The sequence below is a fragment of the Palaemon carinicauda genome, chromosome 30 (genome assembly GCF_036898095.1).
Source record: "Palaemon carinicauda isolate YSFRI2023 chromosome 30, ASM3689809v2, whole genome shotgun sequence".
Classification (NCBI taxonomy): Eukaryota; Metazoa; Arthropoda; class Malacostraca; order Decapoda; family Palaemonidae; genus Palaemon; species Palaemon carinicauda.
In genome coordinates, this window is record NC_090754.1 from 51,508,371 (window position 1) to 51,527,641 (window position 19,271).

Sequence of the window (19,271 nt, forward strand, 5' to 3'; positions counted from 1 at the left end):
TCAATGAGGGATTCGAACGCAGGGGAGACTAACACCGTCTGCCGTACTTCCAAGACTGACACTATTTTCATCATTTTCTAAATTATCTCTTAGTTTCTTCTGAAAATGTGGTTCGAAATTCTTCCCAGCATGGCCATCATTACTGGTCTGCTAGGTGTACCAGCTTTAGCCATGGCCGGATTACACAAACTAGCGTATGGAAATGTAAGTTTGTATAACCTTTTTCTATGGGTTTATTGGCCGTATCCAGTAGTGGCTATTTTGGTTTGAAAAAATAAAGATAGTTACGGTATCCAGATTCAAGATAGTAAGATAAATTACTGGTTAATGTAATAGCCAAATGCGTGATGTTGAAAAAATGTTTTAAATCTCTCTCTCTCTCTCTCTCTCTCTCTCTCTCTCTCTCTCTCTCTCTCTCTCTCTCTCTCTCTCTCTCTCTCGAAAAATTTTTTAAATCTCTTGAAAAAGGTTTAAATCTCTCTCGCTCTCTTGAAAAATGTCTAAATTTCTTGTGATAAATATCTAAATTTCTCTCTTGAAAAATGTCTAAATTTCTCTCTCTCTCTCTCTCTCTCTCTCTCTCTCTCTCTCTCTCTCTCTCTCTCTCTCTCTCTCTCTCTCTCTCTCTCTCTCTCTCTCTCTCTCACATATGGGGAAAACATGACCCCTGTCCTAATTTAATCACACCCACCTAACCTAACCTATGGCTTCTCGGAGCCTTTATAGTTAGTTCGGACGAACCGGGCCAGTAATGCAAATGCGTGTAAATATTTACTATAGCACAATGTTCCCCCTGAAGAATTTAAGGAATATTCCCGGTTTATTTATAGGTACTTTGAAGAACTACTTCCCTACTGTTCATCCCTATATCAAAAACATCCTCTTCCACCAAATCTCTTCTCTCCATATCATCCTTCACTTATCGCGCCATTTAATTATCTGCCTCCTCCTCGATCTTAACCCCCACTTAACAGCCTCCTTCTAAACCCTCCTAAACTCCCTCCCCAACACGTGCTCATACCATCTCAGTCGTGGCACATTTATCATCTCTTTAATCTTTACTATGCCTGCCATTCTTCCATTTTTTTAATTTTCTAATCTTTAAAACTGTAATATTCCCATAATCCATGTTGGCATTCTCATCTCTGTTCCCTCAAGCTTTACTACTACTACAACCTCCCTCTACTTATCCCAGGCTCAACTTCAGCCTCACATCCTCCCTCCGTACTTATGATAGATCACAAGTAGCTAAATTATTCTACCTGTTTTATAACTGTTCCTCTACTTTCATGTAAAGCTATCCTGCCCTTACGTTCCTTTCTGCCCACCGCAGCTTCCGTTTTAACCACGTTTACCCTCAAGCCACGCCTCTCCAGTCTCTCTTGTCATTCTACAAGCCTTCTCCAAGTCTTCCTCATTTTCAGCAGTAATCACTAAATCATCTGCATATAGCAACTTCCGCAACTCTTCATTTCTGATCTCTTCACTTAACACATCCTAAATCACCACAAATAAAAATTGGTTGACGTGTGAAAAATATAAACTCACTACCTTCCCTAACTTGATTTGTGATGATGGTGTTAATAAATCATTTTGTTCCCACTTACCTGGTTACCTCTGTAAATTGATTTTACTTCCGTCATTAACCACCTAACAAGTTCGCTATATGGTGAGTGTTATAGATACAGTATAATAAATTACCAAAATTTATTGATTCACCCATACTGTACATAGATCTGGTAACAGTTTTCTTCACCTTTTTCCCATTTGTCATCGGTCTAACCTTTTTCCCGTTTGTCATCCGTCTAATCTTTTTCCCGTTTGTCATCCGTCTAACCTTTTTCCCTTTAGTCTTCCGTCTAGCCTCTTTCCCCTTAGTCTTCCGTCTAACCTCTTTCCCTTTAGTCTTCCGTCTAATCTTTTTCCCGTTTGTCATCAGTCTAACCCTTTTTCCCTTAGTCTTCCGTCTAATCTTTTTCCCGTTTGTCATCCGTCTAACCTTTTTCCCCTTAGTCATCCGTCTAATCTTTTTCCAGTTTGTATTTCGTCTTAATTTTTTCCTTGTTTGTCATCAGTCTAACCCTTTTTCCCTTAGTCTTCCGTCTAATCTTTTTCCCGTTTGTCATCCGTCTAACCTTTTTCCCTTTAGTCTTCCGTCTAACCTCTTTCCCCTTAGTCTTCCGTCTAACCTCTTTCCCTTTAGTCTTCCGTCTAACCTCTTTCCCGTTTGTCATCGGTCTAACCTTTTTTCCCCTTTGTCTTCCGTCTAACCATTTTCCCGTTTGTCATCCATCTAACCTTTTTCCCCTTAGTCTTCCGTCCAACCTTTTTCCAGTTTGTGTTCCGTCCAACCTTTTTCCAGTTTATGTTCTGTCTTACTTTTTTCCTCGTTTGTTATCGGTCTACAGTAACCTTTTTCTCGTTTGTCATTCGTCTAACCTTTTCCCCCTTAGTCTTCCGTCGAACCTTTTTCCAGTTTGTCTTCCGTCTTACTTTTTTCCTTGTTTGTCACTGGTCTAACCTTTTTCCTGTTTGTCATCCGTCTAACCTTTTTCCCCTTTGTCATCCGTCTAACCTTTTTCCCCTTTGTCATCCGTCTAACCTTTTTCCCCTTAGTCTTCTGTCCAACTTTTTTCCAGTTTGTCGTCCGTCTTACTTTATTTCCAGTTTGTCATCCGTCTAACCTTTTTCCCCCGTATGTCATCCGTCTAACCTTTTTCCAGTTTGTCTTCCATCTTACCTTTTTCCCGTTTGTCATCCGTCTATCTGCTCCTTTGTGAATTTATTGAGGCTCGGCCCTTCTAGCTCTTCATAGAAGCTCTTATAACATTGCCACAACAAGTATTCCAAGAATATGTGATGAGCAGTACCGTGATATTGATATGTGGTATTAACATTGTAGTGTCACAAGTCAACAAGCAGATTAGGAAGAGTCTTTTTAATAAATTTATCTTAATTGCAATAGATATTGAATAAAAATTAGGATTGAATTAAACTTCTTGATTCAGTATTTCAAAATGAAAAGTGACAAAAGAAAAGTCATGACTGTACATTCTGGGTAGGAAAAAGACTCGAGTAGCTGCCTGTGGGTAAGTAGGGGTCGAGTGATTGCCAGACCTCCTTGCATGATGGAAAGGTTCTGCGAAGGACTTGGGTTCCACCGTACGGTTATCCCATGTAAGTCTTATATCTCTTAAATAAGACTCAGGCTTTTATTTTCATCTGGATAAGTTTCAAATTGCTAAAGTAATTTTTTATATACAGTACAGAAAACTTGAGTTTTAATGTTAGTCCAACTCTGATTAACCCCTCTTTACCCTGGTAGCCTAAAGAAAATTTAGGGTTTGCCATTTATTTATCTTGAAAACAAGCCTCAGAAACCTTATCCAGTCAGTGTTGGGATGGCTCGTACATATGACTTTAGAGAAAATGCAAATTACTTTGAAAATATTCATTATGTCTTAAAAGCACCATGCAACATTTGAGTGAATTAATAAAACCTCTATGTGGTAGATTGCACATTTTGCATAATTTAGTGATTTTCAATATTAAACTTACCCGATAATCATGTAGCTGTCAACTCCGTTGCCTGACAGAATTCTATGGAGGGATACGCCAGCTATCACAATACTAGAAGGGGGTGTACTTACCAGCGCCACCTGTGGCCAGGTACTATAGTACTTCTTGTTGACACCTCCTCAATTTTTCCTCTGTCGTGCTTCCGGCAAGACGTTCTGGGATACGCTTATGATCTTCGAGTATTTTCACGGCTTTTGGTGAAGTATTCTCTCAGATTTCGGCTGTCGCTTTACTGGAAACCTTCTTATATTAGCTTAGATAGCTTTTATATAGTCCTGATTAACGGTTAACGATCTTTTGCTTGATTTTGAAACCCCACTTGGCTAACTCTTTGGATTCAAGATGTCTGACATTTCACAAGCCCCCACCCATAGACGATGTAGGTCTTGTAATAGGCGTATTCCGAAGGCCTCGGTAGATCCTCACACCGCTTGTTCTGACTGTAGGGATAGGCCCTGTCAGTTAGAAAATCGATGTGAGGAATGCGCCGGACTTTCGGAACTTGATTTTGTCCGTCTTTTGAAGTATTCAACTAAGTTAGAGAGAGGCAGAGTTAGGAGGAGTTCTTCTCACTCTTCACTTTTTTCCACACCTCATGATCCCCTACCTTTTCCTACCCCTGTAGTGGCTACCCCCGAACCTACTATTTGCCCTCAGCCTGATATGTCTGTTGTGTTGCGTGCTATTCAGGCCTTAGGCGATAAAGTAGAGTCAGTGGTTAGCGATCATAAGTCTCTTATGGCCGAAGTCAAGGAGCTTAAGGTCAAGAGTGCAGTGGGTGGTATTAGTGCCAGTGCTGTGACGAGTGCTAGTGTCAGTGCAGTGCCAAGTGCTAGTGTCAGTGTCAGTGTGGTGCGTGAGGATACTTCTGTGCGTGCCAGTCGTCCTCCTAGTCCGGGACCTCTTGCAAGCTCCCAAGCCCAGGGGAGAAGCAATGTCGAAGGGCAAAAGGGTTCGGCAGGCCTTGATCGGCGCACAGAAGTATCCTCGGTGGTTGCGGGCGTGTCTTCCAGAGACCGTCACTCCCACCTGCAGACGATTGAGCCCGTCTTTTACTCGTCCGCTGATCAATTGTCAGGGAAGAAACGCTGGACTCAGGTCTCTAGACCACTCAAACGCAGAGTCCAGTCCGCGAGTGCTCAACCGGGCTGCAGTCATTGGCTCAGCTCTGACTCGCCACAGTCATCAGTCGACTGCACTCCGCCCAAGAGGAGTAAGGTTCTGCCACAACAGATCTCTGCTGTTCAGGCTTTGCCTCAGCAGACCGTAGTGTCTGCCGACCCCAAGTTGACTCTTCTGCAGTCTATGCAGTCACAACTTTCGGTCTTGATGCGTGAGTGTCGGGCTGAGAAGGCTGCGCCTCCGCCTCCGCCTGCACTTGCTCCGCCTGCGCTCGCTCCGCCTGCGCTCGCTCCGCCTGCGCTCGCTCCGCCTGACCGCAGTACCGCCTGCCAGGCGTACGATGTTGAGCCACGTTCTGAGTTTACTGTTCCCAGTGGTGTTCAGCCTCCGCCTTCCTTAAGGCAACCTCAGCAATGGGATCAGAAGGCTTATACCTCTCTTCCTCCGCTTCCACTTGCTGCTCCACCAGTGATGCAACACTCGGTCGAGGTACAACAACCTCTCCCAACCATGAGTCAGTCTCCTCAGCTCTCGCTGCAGCGAGCTCAACCCTCCTCTAGGCAAGCACCACAACACCTTAGCCTTGCGCCTCAGGAGCCTCAACTGGCGAGACATTTACTTCGTTCTGCGCAGCCTATATCTCATCGCTCTCCGCTCACACCACAGGAACAGGAACTTACTACTCCGCTTCCGCCAACCACTCAGCAAGCGCTACCCTTGAGTTCAGCCACTCATGCCAGGAGTCAGCCTCCTCCACCCATGCGCCTACCTTCTGCTTCTTCTTTTGTTCAGCCTTTGCAGTCTGAGCCTCAGGTGTTCCCTCAACAGAGTCTTGAAGAGGAAACCACTAATATTGATGTTCCAGCTCGTACTGACTCTGCTGTTCAGCATACCTTTCCGATCTCTTCGCTACACTCTGGTGATGAGGCGTCTGATGATGAGGCGGCACACCTGGATCCCTCATCAGACGTGGATGAATCCAAGTCTTCCCCGCCTTCTATTGACTTTCGTAAGGTCTTGGCTCTGTTTAGGGAGGTATACCCAGACCACTTTATCTCTGCTATTCCCCGCTCTCCACCATCTGAGTTTTCGCTGGGCATGCAGCCAGCTAAGTCTACCTTTACTAAGCTAGTCCTAGCAAGGTCCTCTAAGAGAGCGTTTAGGATCTTAGGGGAGTGGTTGCAGACTAAGCAGCACCTTGGCAAGACTTCGTTCATGTTTCCTCCGACTAAGCTCACTTCTAAAGCGGGCGTTTGGTATGCCACAGGAGAGGAACCAGGCTTGGGAGTACCTGCCTCTGCCCAGGCTGACTTCTCAAGTCTGGTAGACTCGCCTCGTAGAACTGCAATGAGGCGCTCTAAGGTTTGCTGGACCTTCTCAGACCTTGATCACCTCCTGAAGGGTGTTTTTAGAGCATTTGAGATGTTCAACTTCCTAGACTGGTGCCTGGGGGCCCTCAGCAAGAAGACCTCCCCTGCGGACAAGGATTCTGCCATGCTACTGATGTCCTGCATGGATAAGGCCATTAGAGATGGATCTGGCGAGCTTGCGTCGATGTTTGTATCAGGGGTTCTTAAGAAAAGGGAACAGCTTTGTACCTTCCTTTCCTCCAGCATTACACCTTGTCAAAGGTCTCAACTCCTTTTCGCTCCGCTCTCGAAGTTCCTCTTCCCCGAAGAGCTGGTTAAGGACTTGTCTGCTGCCCTGATACAAAAGGACACACATGATCTTGTAGCCTCATCGGCTCGTAAGACTAAGGTTGCTACCTCAGTCCCTAGGACTTATCGCACCCCAGTAGCTGATACTCCTGCTACGAGGTTCATACCGCCCTTTCGTGGTAGAGCCCCCAGCCGAGGAAGCTCCCGTCCAGACTCTTCCAGGAGCAAGTCTAGGAAAGGTTCCAAGGCCTCTAAAGGAAAAAACTGACTCTCCGCATCTCCAGACAGCAGTAGGAGCCAGACTCAAGAGCTTCTGGCAAGCCTGGGAAAAGAGAGGTGCAGACGCACAGTCTGTCAGTTGGCTGAGGGAGGGTTACAGGATTCCATTCTGCCTCAAACCCCCTCTGACCACATCTCCCATCAACCTCTCTCCCAACTACAAAGAAGAGGACAAGAGGCTAGCGTTGCACCAGGAGGTGTCGCTACTTGTGCAGAAGAAGGCAGTGGTTATAGTCCGGGACCATCAATCCCCGGGCTTCTACAACCGTCTCTTTCTGGTGGCCAAGAAGACAGGAGGTTGGAGACCGGTGCTGGACGTCAGCGCGCTCAATGCGTATGTCACCAAGCAGACGTTCACGATGGAGACGACGAAGTCGGTCCTAGCAGCGGTCAGGCAGGAGGACTGGATGGTCTCGTTGGACTTGAAAGATGCCTACTTTCACGTTCCTATTCATCCAGACTCCCAACCTTTCCTGAGATTCGTTTTTGGAAAGGTTGTCTACCAATTCCAAGCCCTGTGTTTTGGCCTAAGCACAGCTCCTATGGTGTTCACGCATCTGATGAGGAATATAGCAAAATTCCTCCACTTATCGGACATCAGAGCCTCCCTCTACTTAGACGACTGGCTGTTGAGAGCCTCCACGAGTCGTCGCTGTCTGGAGAGTCTCAACTGGACTTTGGACTTAATCAGAGAACTGGGTCTGTTAGTCAACATAGAAAAGTCTCAGCTCATTCCCTCCCAATCCATTGTGTACCTGGGAATGGAGATTCGGAGTCAGGATTTTCGGGCTTTTCCATCGGCCCCAAGGATAAGCCAAGCCCTAGATTGCATCATGAGCATGCTGAAGAGGAGCAGTTGCACGGTGAGACAGTGGATGAGTCTCACAGGGACCCTTTCATCACTGGCCCTGTTCGTCGAGCTAGGGAGACTCCACCTCCGCCCTCTTCAATTCCATCTTGCAGCTCATTGGGACAAGGGTTTGACTCTCGAAGCAGTCTCTATCCCAGTCACCAAAGAGATGAAGACCACTCTCTTGTGGTGGAAGACCAATCTCCTTCTCAGGGAGGGCCTATCGTTGGCTATTCAGACCCCCAATCTTCATCTCTTCTCAGATGCATCGGACTCGGGCTGGGGTGCGACCTTGAACGGACGGGAATGCTCGGGAACGTGGAACGAAGAACAGGGAACGCTCCACATCAACTGCAAGGAGCTACTAGCAGTTCATTTAGCCCTGCTGAACTTCAAGTCCCTCCTGCTAGACAAAGTGGTGGAGGTGAACTCAGACAACACCACAGCCTTGGCTTACATCTCCAAGCAAGGAGGGACCCATTCGAGGAGCCTATACGAGATCGCAAGGGACCTCCTCATTTGGTCAAGAAGTCAAAACCTCACTTTGGTCACGAGGTTCATTCAGGGCAACATGAACGTCTCAGCAGATCGCCTAAGCAGAAGGAATCAGGTCATTCCCACGGAATGGACCCTCCACAAGAGTGTGTGCAACAGACTTTGGACCTTGTGGGGTCAACCTACCATAGATCTGTTTGCCACCTCCATGACCAAGAGACTTCCGCTGTACTGTTCCCCAGTTCCAGACCCTGCAGCAGTTCATGTGGATGCTTTTCTGCTGAACTGGTCCCATCTCGACCTTTACGCATTCCCACCGTTCAAGATAATCAACAAAGTCCTGCAGAAATTCATCTCGCACGAAGGGACACGGCTGACGCTGGTTGCTCCCCTTTGGCCTGCAAGAGAATGGTTCACAGAGGTACTTCAATGGCTAGTCGACATCCCCAGGACTCTACCTCTAAGAGTGGACCTTCTACGTCAACCTCACGTAGACAGGTTGCATCCAAACCTCCACGCTCTTCGGCTGACTGCCTTCAGACTGTCGAAAGATTCGCTAGAGCTAGAGGCTTTTCGAAGGAGGCAGCCAGTGCGATTGCCAGAGCTAGAAGGGTTTCCACTCGTAGAGTCTACCAATCTAAGTGGGAAGTCTTCCGGAGCTGGTGTAGAGCCAATTCAGTATCCTCTACCAATACCTCTGTGACCCAAATAGCTGACTTCCTATTACATCTTAGGAATGAGAGATCCCTTTCAGCCCCTACGATTAAAGGGTACAGGAGTATGTTGGCTTCAGTTCTCCGCCACAGAGGTTTGGACCTTTCTTCCAACAAGGACCTTCAAGACATCCTTAAGTCTTTTGAGACTTCTAAAGAGCGTCGTCTATCCACTCCAGGCTGGAACCTAGACGTAGTCTTAAGGTTCCTTATGTCACCTAGGTTCGAACCTCTCCAGTCAGCTTCCTTCAAGGACCTTACCCTCAAGACTCTTTTCCTCGTCTGCCTTGCAACAGCTAAGAGAGTCAGTGAGGTTCATGCCTTCAGCAAGAACATTGGTTTCATGACCGAATCTGCAACATGTTCTTTTCAGCTCTGATTCCTAGCAAAGAACGAACTTCCTTCACGTCCTTGGCCTAGATCGTTTGAAATTCCTAGCCTCTCCAACATGGTAGGTAACGAACTAGAGAGAGTTCTTTGCCCTGTCAGAGCTCTCAAGTATTATCTTAATAGGTCTAAACCTATTCGAGGACAGTCAGAAGCCTTATGGTGTGCCATCAAGAAACCTTCGAGGCCCATGTCCAAGAATGGGGTTTCGTATTATATAAGGCTTCTGATTAGAGAAGCCCATTCTCACTTAAAGGAGGAAGACCTTGCATTGCTGAAGGTAAGGACCCACGAAGTAAGAGCCGTAGCTACTTCGATGGCCTTTAATAAAAACCGTTCTCTGCAGAGCATAATGGATGCAACCTATTGGAGGAGCAAGTCAGTGTTTGCATCATTTTATCTTAAAGATGTCCAGTCTCTTTACGAGAACTGCTACACCCTGGGACCATTCGTAGCAGCGAGTGCAGTAGTAGGTGAGGGCTCAGCCACTACATTCCCTTAATCCCATAACCTTTTTTAACCTTTCTCTTGAATGCTTTTATTGTTGTTTTTATGGTTGTTACGGTAGGCTAAGAAGCCTTCCGCATCCTTTTGATTTGGCGGGTGGTCAATTCATTCTTGAGAAGCGCCTGGGTTAGAGGTTGTGTAGAGGTCCTTTAGTAGGGGTTGCAGCCCTATATACTTTAGCACCTTTGGGTTGATTCAGCCTCCAAGAGGAACGCTGCGCTCAGTAAGGAAGACGAACTTAAAAAAGAGGCAGAGTAACGGTTCAATTCGACTTCCTTACCAGGTACTTATTATTTCATTGTTATTTGAGATAACTGTTATATGAAATATGGGATTCTTAGCTATCCTTTAATCTTGTACACTGGTTTTCACCCACCCCCCTGGGTGTGAATCAGCTACATGATTATCGGGTAAGTTTAATATTGAAAAATGTTATTTTTATTAGTAAAATAAATTTTTGAATATACTTACCCGATAATCATGATTTAATTGACCCTCCCTTCCTCCCCATAGAGAACCAGTGGACCGAGGAAAAATTGAGGAGGTGTCAACAAGAAGTACTATAGTACCTGGCCACAGGTGGCGCTGGTAAGTACACCCCCTTCTAGTATTGTGATAGCTGGCGTATCCCTCCATAGAATTCTGTCGGGCAACGGAGTTGACAGCTACATGATATATCGGGTAAGTATATTCAAAAATTTATTTTACTAATAAAAATAACATTTTTAGATTAATAAATTAGAATAATTTAAGTACAGTATTTAGGAACTGATTTTCAATAAGATCTTGTAGGAAGAAAATGTCTTAACAAAACTAATCATGTGGCTAGGGGAAAAAATTGGATTTGTATTTTTTGACTATTTATCAGGTGCTTGTATGACACTGCATTGACAGATTGAAGCTTATACAGTATAACAGTAGCCTGTGAGAAATGAGCTTGGGCATCATTTTTTTAAAAGGTTATTTCCATTTCATTACATAAAATGTAAATATCATAAATGGTATTGTAAGCAAATCAATTAGTTATTCAACATGCTTGCTTAGCAGCAAATTAATATGTATTATTGTAAAGGGTGCAGAAAGGCAATATTAATGGGTCTGAAAGCTACTAAGCTGATTATCAATAGTGGCTAAAATCAGTTTTCAGACAATATAATTTCTAATACAAATTATTTTCACAGTGGTCCTTATCTTCGTAATTAGCTATTTGTTCCTACACGAATAGAAAACCATGTCCTTTAAGGTGTCTGTAGTTACAGGAGGATGCAGGGAAGGCCCCCCCCCCCCAAGAGTAGGGTGCCCAGAAGCCCCTCCCTCCAGCCAGTACAGTGTGTACCTACTTTATTTTCAGCTTCCGGAGAATGCACTGTCAATTGGCTGTATCAAGTTTTTTATTTTTTTTTCTAGTTTATGGTTATTAATTTGTTATGTGCGAAGGAATTTAAGGAAGACGAAGGGTTTTGTATTTTTCCTAATATATTTAATTGACTGACAGAATCTTTGTAACCTGCTGGTAAACACTTTTTTGTTCCTGTTAATAGCATTCCTCTTTCTGTTTATTCCCTCACTAGTGTGTAGTAGTGATTACGATGTCATCGTAACTTGGGAATGAATCATAGTTGTACACTGTCAATAGAAGGAGAACTTATAGTTACTCCTTCAACCCTGCTTCACCTTTGTCTCTTAGTCTTGACAGGAGATCTGCGCATTCATTGGACTTGCAGCAAACTTTAAGGCCTCTATCACACTATGCCTTTATTAGTTTACTGATAGATTATATGAATCCTTTCACACTACGTAAAGCAGACCGGATTTATTTTCCGCATTGGCACCGTTTTGCATGAGCGGTGTCCCATTAGCTTTGCGCTGATCCGTTCCGCTGACAGTGACAGTAATCTGTCATATTTAATACGAGTCTTCACACCTCAGTTTTTTTTTTGCCTCTTGTTTGGCGAGCATTATTAGGCTACATAGTGCTTCTGATGGATGTGAATAATAAATGCACAGACATGGAACAAAACATTGAAATTGAATTACTTATTTCTTTAGTAAAAATTAAACCAGTATAATAGGGCAAAAGTCTAGAAGAATAGAAATATACGAGTTCTGTTACATTGGCTTGGAAAGAAGTTTGCTATGTATTAAGGGGTGATTTTGAAAGTGGATGTACTGTATTCACTTCTCAATTTAATAACATTCTTAGTATAATGATTGTGGCAAACCAGTTTTTCAAAGATATTTAGGAGATAGGATAATTAATACACAAATCTATTCATAAAGACATTCATTACTAAAATTAATTTATTTTGTGGCATTCATAGTTTAGAATAATGCCAACAAAAATCTCCCTCTTAAAAAAAAAAAAAAAAAAAAAAAAATCGGCAAATGAGTTTCTATATCATTTGTGAGCGGCGATTGCAATATCGGCAGTTTTTGTCCGCTATACCTGCGGTATGAAGACTGCTTCGTATGGAAAAGAAAAACGCATAATGTGAAAGAAGCCTTAAGATGAGTGTAGGAACAAATCACAAATTTTAAGAATAGTTTGTATTTTTCCTTATTATACAAACTAGTCTTTCAAGTTTCATTTCTTGTCTCAACCACTTAGCAAACCGTAGGTGTAGGTCAATGTAGCGACTGGCTTTGGGGGACCCTTCCTGCCAAGCTCCAGTAACTACGGACACCTCGTTATAGATTTTAACAGCTGAAGTTCCAACCAAACTGAAAGCATACTCATATTAAAGGACTCTGGTTTGTGTAGTTATGAAAAATGCAAATTACTTTTAAATTGTAATTTCAACTTTAGTCCACATTTTGTATTTATAAATTAGTGGTGTTCATTTTGCATGTTATTGTTAAATGCCTTTAAAGAAATTTTCATTCTTTAGAGGTGCAAACCTAGTTTATAAAGTTTCCTATCTCTCCAGATGAGATTATCTTACCATGCTTTGCCCCAAAAGCGAATGAATGGTACAAGAAATAGATGAGGTATTTTTAGAAATGTGACATTTTGAACTTTATATTTAGTATAGCTTTATTTTCCTTTAAATTTTTTTCACACATAAAATTATGTCAAATATGAATAGAGTAATCTGTTTAATGCAGTTCGGTTTAATACTTATACTTTTCCTCTGATAATTATTTTTATCTATAGTTCTATCAGAGGGAGCTGAGTGGGAGGAACCAGCGAGCACTCTTCCTCCGAGATGAAAGACTTACTGGCTATGGATACAAAGGTGTTGTAAGTATACCAAATTTGTATGTAATTTGTATTTTTCATAGTATACAAACCTGGAGCTATTTATAGGGTATACTTTCAGCTGCGCCGAAAGTATACCATATAAATAGCGGAGGGTTTGTATCTACGCCGGAACAAATACTTTTTATACACATATAATTTTACACAGGTTGCTATTTTTTCTAAAGCAGTTGTTTTCAAAGAAAAGACGGTTGTCGCTACTGTACTTTGAGGATGATGAAATCCCAATACGGAAATCCAACATTTTTAAACTAATTTTATTTATTACGTATGAAGAGGTCTTACCCATACATTGCCCATATGCTTTATACAGTACAGTACTTATGCTTTTTCTTTCTAACTTGAAACTTTGTTACATTTTCCTTTATTTTAAGCAGTAGTCTTGTCATCGTTCAAATACTGACTTTGTTTTAATAATTGTTATTTATTGTGTTCATTCTTATGGAACTTAAGCAAAATATATTTTCTCGGCTATTTTTCCCTGTTTGGGCTTACAGCATCTTGTTTTTCCAACTAGAGTTGTAGCTTGGATAGTAATGATAATAATTTTTACTTGCTGAGTAAGCTTCTTAGGATTTAGTAGTCATTTGCCGTAAAATAAAAACAGTAGATATTGTAATATACTGTAGATGAATCAGATCCCCTTTGTTCCTACTCGGATACAAATTCTTGTCCTCAACTTAGGAGAATCTTGGGGAATGATGACAGCAAAGCTGGAATACAGCAATTAAGAATTATAACGCGATGTTAACAACCTGCCGTTACGGGGAGGTGGTGGTATCGTGGAGCAGAAAGATGGATGATGTACGTCCTTCCATCCTGGTACCTTCTCCTGGGTATTAGCTCTCCCTCTCCCCTGATCCCATCACCAGCAACGTTGTCATCCGTTCGCTAGGGATTGGCAAAGGATCTATCCCTTCAAGCAAAAGTCCGGGCTATGTGGGAGAAGGGCGCTCCCTAAGAGGTCGATGATGGCTCGCCAGGCCTTTTCAGTCAACCTAAAAGACGGATACATTACTTCCAGATCCATACCTCCTCCAGGAAATACCTACATTAGTAGCAACTGACAAAGTATTCCAGTTCAGGGTACTTAGCTTTGAGCTTTCGACAGCTCCTCAAGTTTTTACCAAAGTTTTCACTCTTTTCAGCATAGGTGCACGCCAATGGCATTCGTCTTGTACGATACCTGGACGATTGCCTAATCCTGGCGGACTCGAAGAAACCCTTCTCTTTCACCGAGAAAGACTCCTTTTGTTTTGTCCCGATCTAGGGATCATGGTAAATCGAAAGAAGTCTGTACTAGTGCCCATGCAGACTCATGTACCTTGGAATGGACATAAACATGTTCCTTGAAAGGATTTAACTGTTTCAGGACAAGATATCTCGCTTAGGATATCCCCATCTCCCAGTACATCTGAGGTTATTAGGATACCTGACATTCTTGAAATGCCTAGTACCAAGTGGTTGGCTTCACTTTAGGTCATTTCAGTGCGAGTTGAAAGGGCATTGTTCTCAATATCTCAACCATCCCCTCTTACTAGTGCCCAATAGGGGAAGAGGCCAAAAAGGACCTACAATGGTGGCTGGATAAGTCAAACCTTCTGAAGGGTTGCCAATTCTTAATGTTGCCTCCATAATTAATATTATTCACAGATGCATCCAAGGAATGTTGAGGAGCACACTTCCGTTAGTATATGGTTGCTGGGCTCCAGTATGAGCAGGAGCGCTGAGACCATATAAATGTATTGGAGCTGAGAGCAGTTTTTTTTAGTACTCTGGCCTTTTTTTCATCTTTTAGTAATACCTGTGTGTTGGCCTATAGTTTATAAACAAATAAGGAGATACCATGTCACTGCAACTTTGCCATCTCGCAGTAGAGACTCGAATGGGTGGAACTTAACTTTATTTTCCAGGCAGGAAGAACATAGTGGCGGACAAGTTTGAGCAGGAGGACATAAATTGTGGGCTCCGAGTGGTCTTTGAGTCCTCAGATAGCGACAGAGATCCTGAATTTGTGGGGCTCGCTGACATTAGACCCGTTTGTAACCTCATCGAACCTGAAGCTCCCCATTTACCGCTTTCCAGTTCCAGATCCGAAGGGAGCACTCGAGGATGTTTTCCAGGACCTGTGGGATGCCCTCGATGTCTATGATTTTACGCTGTTCTGCCTAAGAAGATTCTTGAATTAAGTTTAAGCGACGCCCAGTCTGAACATGACTTCAATGGCCTTTGGTAGAATGGTACCTGGACCTTCTATTTCTGCTGGTGGAGATTCCGAGGGAATTGCCTCTTTTTCCTGACTTAATGTGCCAACCACTCATCAAGATATTTCACAGTGGAGTGGAATCCCTTCAGCTTCATGTGTGGAGGTTATCTGGCATCTCAGACAGAGGTTTTCCGTGCAAAGCTGCACAAAAGATTTCTGGATACCTCCATAGAACCTCAACTTTGGTCTATCAATGTACAGTAATAGATAGACAGTGGAAGGCATGTCTTCGTACAGTCTCTACTGTACTTCAGTAATTGCTAACTTCTTACTTTATTTCCAAAAGGAGAAACTTAGCTCCGTTTCAGCAGTAAAAGGTTAACACAGCCTTGAGACAGGTCTTTAGACTAAAGGAAATTGATGTTTCTTTTTTGGATGAGATTTCTTTGCTCATATGGAGCTTTGAACAGACCCGCCATCCAGTTCAAGTGAGACCTCCACCCTGAACGTCATCAAGGTGTTACGTTCCCTGAGTGGGTACCCTATGAAGCATTAACGCTTGCTTTAGCTTTGACTAAACAAGTCAGTGAGCGAGATGATCTCTCTTTTTACATGTCATTCAAGGAGATGGAATCAGGTCTTGTCATCCTTTGTCCCTGAATTAATTGCCAAAACCCAGAATCCTTTAGCCCCTGATTCCAGGATTTTATCTTTTCAGATCACAAGCCTTAGAGAGAGGTAACTGATGATCCTAACCAGTTGTTATTATGTCCTGTGAGGGTGCTGAGTTGCTATCGTGTATGTACGCAGTGGTACCACACCTGCAACATCTTTTCGTCAGTACAGGGATGATGAAGAAATAGGTACATACATACATATACCAAGGCACTTCCCCCAATTTTGGGGGGTACCCGACATCAACAAAGAAACAAAAACAAAAAGGGGACCTCTACTCTCTACGTTCCTCCCAGCCTAACAAGGGACTCAACCGAGTTCAGCTGGTACTGCTAGGGTGTTTCTGTCCTGGAAGTTAGTCAAAGTATAGTTTTCTTCCCTTTTTTGATATTTTAATTTGGTAGATTTTGTAGTGTATTTTATTTGTAATGTACTCTTATTTACATTAGGTAACAAAGAATAATTACTTCCTGGCTAAGAGAGGTCATCAATCTGACCCTTTCGCTACCCTCTCCTTCTTCCTCAAGGAGAACAGACATAAAAGTGCTTTAAGTCAAAAGTGTAACTGCAACTTCGGGGTTCAAAGAGAATCTCCTCTGTGCTGTAGATATTACAAGCAAGTGTGTGGAAAAGTCAAACAGTAGTCACTGCCCCCCATTATCTTCAGGATATGACCCACAGATGCCTAGACACTTTTTCCTTAGGGCCTGTTGTAGCTGCACAGGGGGCGATAAAGCTTCCTCGGGTGCTCTCCCGGGACTATGAACATCAGATCGAGGGCAAAGGTTGCATGCGAGTCAGGGATGAAAGTGAAGAATGACTTTTTTTTTCTTTTCAGGTTTCCCGATCTCAATGCAGGTAAGCCCCACTCAGCATGTTGCTATTCTGTGCTCATGTACAGAAGTCTTTACCCCATAGTCCTTACAAGGGAGTGTGATATAACCAGGCAAATCCATAATTACGTATGTATGTCATACAACGTGATTTAGGCAAACCCATTACATATATATGTCAGGTCTACAACACAGTTATTTGACACAGAACAACTGATGCCAGGGCTGTGGACCCACTTGTACTACTAAGCCAATGTTACACATTATGGAAGGTACCTTGACTCCTTCAGCTTTACAAATGCATTGGGCAATGTTTTCATGCAGTGTGAAATTTTCTTTCCTTAAAGGTTAATCAGTCTAATTGGCTGTTGACATGGAGATGATTGCACTACAGATTGCATAGTTGCTGTATTTTTGGTTTCCCTTTTGGAGGGTGACTTTGAGGCAATATTGGAGGGACAGTAGTGTAACAGAAACTGTCACCCACTGTGCAGTTTTCCTCAGGGTGGAGGTAGGTCTTGTCCTTCTCAAGTCCCAGCAAGGATCTCCAGCAACTCCTTCCTCCAGAATACGTTGGAATCTGCCCCTTCAGTTCTTATGTCTCCTTCAAGACGCAGTTTAGGAAGAGGAGGGAAACAACACATAAGTATGTCCCGCTGTCGATAAGGGTTGGTATGCCTTGCTGTTTACCTCCCCATCTCACTTTCAGATCCAGTCTAGACCTATCCTCCAGTTTCTGTCACTGGTAGTGGTGACGCAGGTGAAATAATTGTGGATTTTTGCATCAGAAATTTAATACTACAGTACCATTCTAACAATTTTGTATTTTTGCATTGGAAGTTTGATACTAGACTACCATTCTCTTATCAGCTCGCTAGGAATAGGAAGGACGGTTCTGTACCTCTCAGCAGAAACAGTGCCTTTCAGGCCTTGTTCAATTAGATTTTTTTGTTTCCAAAGAACACGACTTTCTGATTTTGGCGACTCCTTCCTTTTCCGTTAGGTGGGCACATGAATAAACTCTGCAGTGTCAGCTGGACTGCGTGGAAATTTCTCTTTGGAATTTTTCCAGGCTTACATCAAAACCCATCCAGATTGAAGAATTACTGGCCCTCCTATAATTTCGTGTTCTCATGCTAGGCCAGTGTGTCGGAGCGCCCTTCTGACAGGCTACGCTCTTCCAAGAAGTAACACCATACTCTTGGTATGGCTGTATCGACACTTGCCGAGATAGGTATTCCGGGACCTCGTACTTGACTGGATTCAGAGATTGGTATTTCTTGACCTTGTACATTATTGGATTCTTCTGAACTCCTGATTGGCAGAGGGCCTAACAAATTCCACATCCAAATGTGGGGCTGTTAGGGTCAACTTTCCTTGCTCCCATACGGGATCAGGAAAAAAAGAACCTTCTAGTGTGGTTCTATGTGGCTACCTCCTCACCAAGAGCAAGTCTCCTAATTAAAAGACAAAAGTTGTACCCATGTAGGAACAAATAGCAAATTTGGATACAATTTGCAATTTTCCTTAGTACAAACCAGTCCTTTTTTCCTTAGCTATGCAAGTTACACCTCCCTTCTCAGCCATCACTTTCTTTTGGCTAAAGGTATAAAATGACATGATGCAGTCAGGAAAGAGGTTGTTTTCCCTCACGTACACTTTCCTAATTGAAGGAATTGGTTTTGTATAGTTTATTTAAAATATGCTATATTTTTTAATGTGAAATGATAGGAAAGGAGGTGCTATTTAAGGAAGCATACTATATCACACTAAGAAATGTAATTTTTTTTTCAGGGATTGGAAAGCATTCCAGATGAAGAGACTAACCAAGTAGAATAAAAACTGACACCTATGTATTGGATAGTTTGGTGTAAATAATGTTACTTTAAAATTCTTAATAAATTAGTGTTTTTAAGAAATGTATTTTCTTTTACTGAAACAGGTTTTTGGTGTGTAAAAAATTTATTTTACACTATTTACAGCTTCAACAATGCATAAGAATTTACATTTATTAGGAAACAGCCATAATGCTCTTTGTAAAAATGAAATACTTTGAGCTAAATCATGTACAGTAGTATTGCAAATTAATATACAGCATCATTAAGTCTTATTACATTTTCTTAATGGTTCAACTAATTACATTCAAAGAAATAAAAGTGGATGAAACTTTGGTTTCACAGTTTTGATAATCAAAATAAAATCTGGATAGGCTGTCTGAAAGGTTAAATCTTTGAAGTAATACATGTAAATATAAATTAAATCTTTTATATATAGTTTAAATTCTTAGCAAATTTAATCCTCTAGATATTTTTAACTCTTGGCATGGTTTCTTTCCTCAACATGCGTTGCTCTATTGCACTTTCTTTTTAACTATATAAGATACACTAGATATTAATAATGCCTTTCATTAAGCCCCAGGTAAAAGATTTTAAGACTAGGAAGATTACAGCACTATAAAGAATATTTCCCTTACATATTCCAAGTACAAAAAGTAGTATCATTAGCTGCAAGAAGCACAAGTAATAATCAATATGCAAAAATGTTCACTGTATTTTTGCTAAATATTTTTATAGCCTTTTATTTATAAAGCATGACTGGTTATAAGCACTTTCCTTATACAGTGATAATCAATCGACACAATTCTTCCAAGCACTTTTCTCATACAGTGATAATCGATCGACACAAATCTTACAAATACCAATTATTGT

The 19,271-nt window shown here is 42.3% G+C and overlaps 1 long non-coding RNA gene across 1 annotated transcript; it reads left to right on the top strand.

Moving 5' to 3' along the window:
• LOC137623105 (uncharacterized) lies at positions 1-18,482 on the top strand. The gene is made up of 3 exons (XR_011040552.1): positions 1-204; positions 12,745-12,831; positions 18,358-18,482. It is a non-coding gene; the product is annotated as an uncharacterized lncRNA (long non-coding RNA).
• Positions 18,483-19,271: the final 789 nt, after the last annotated feature.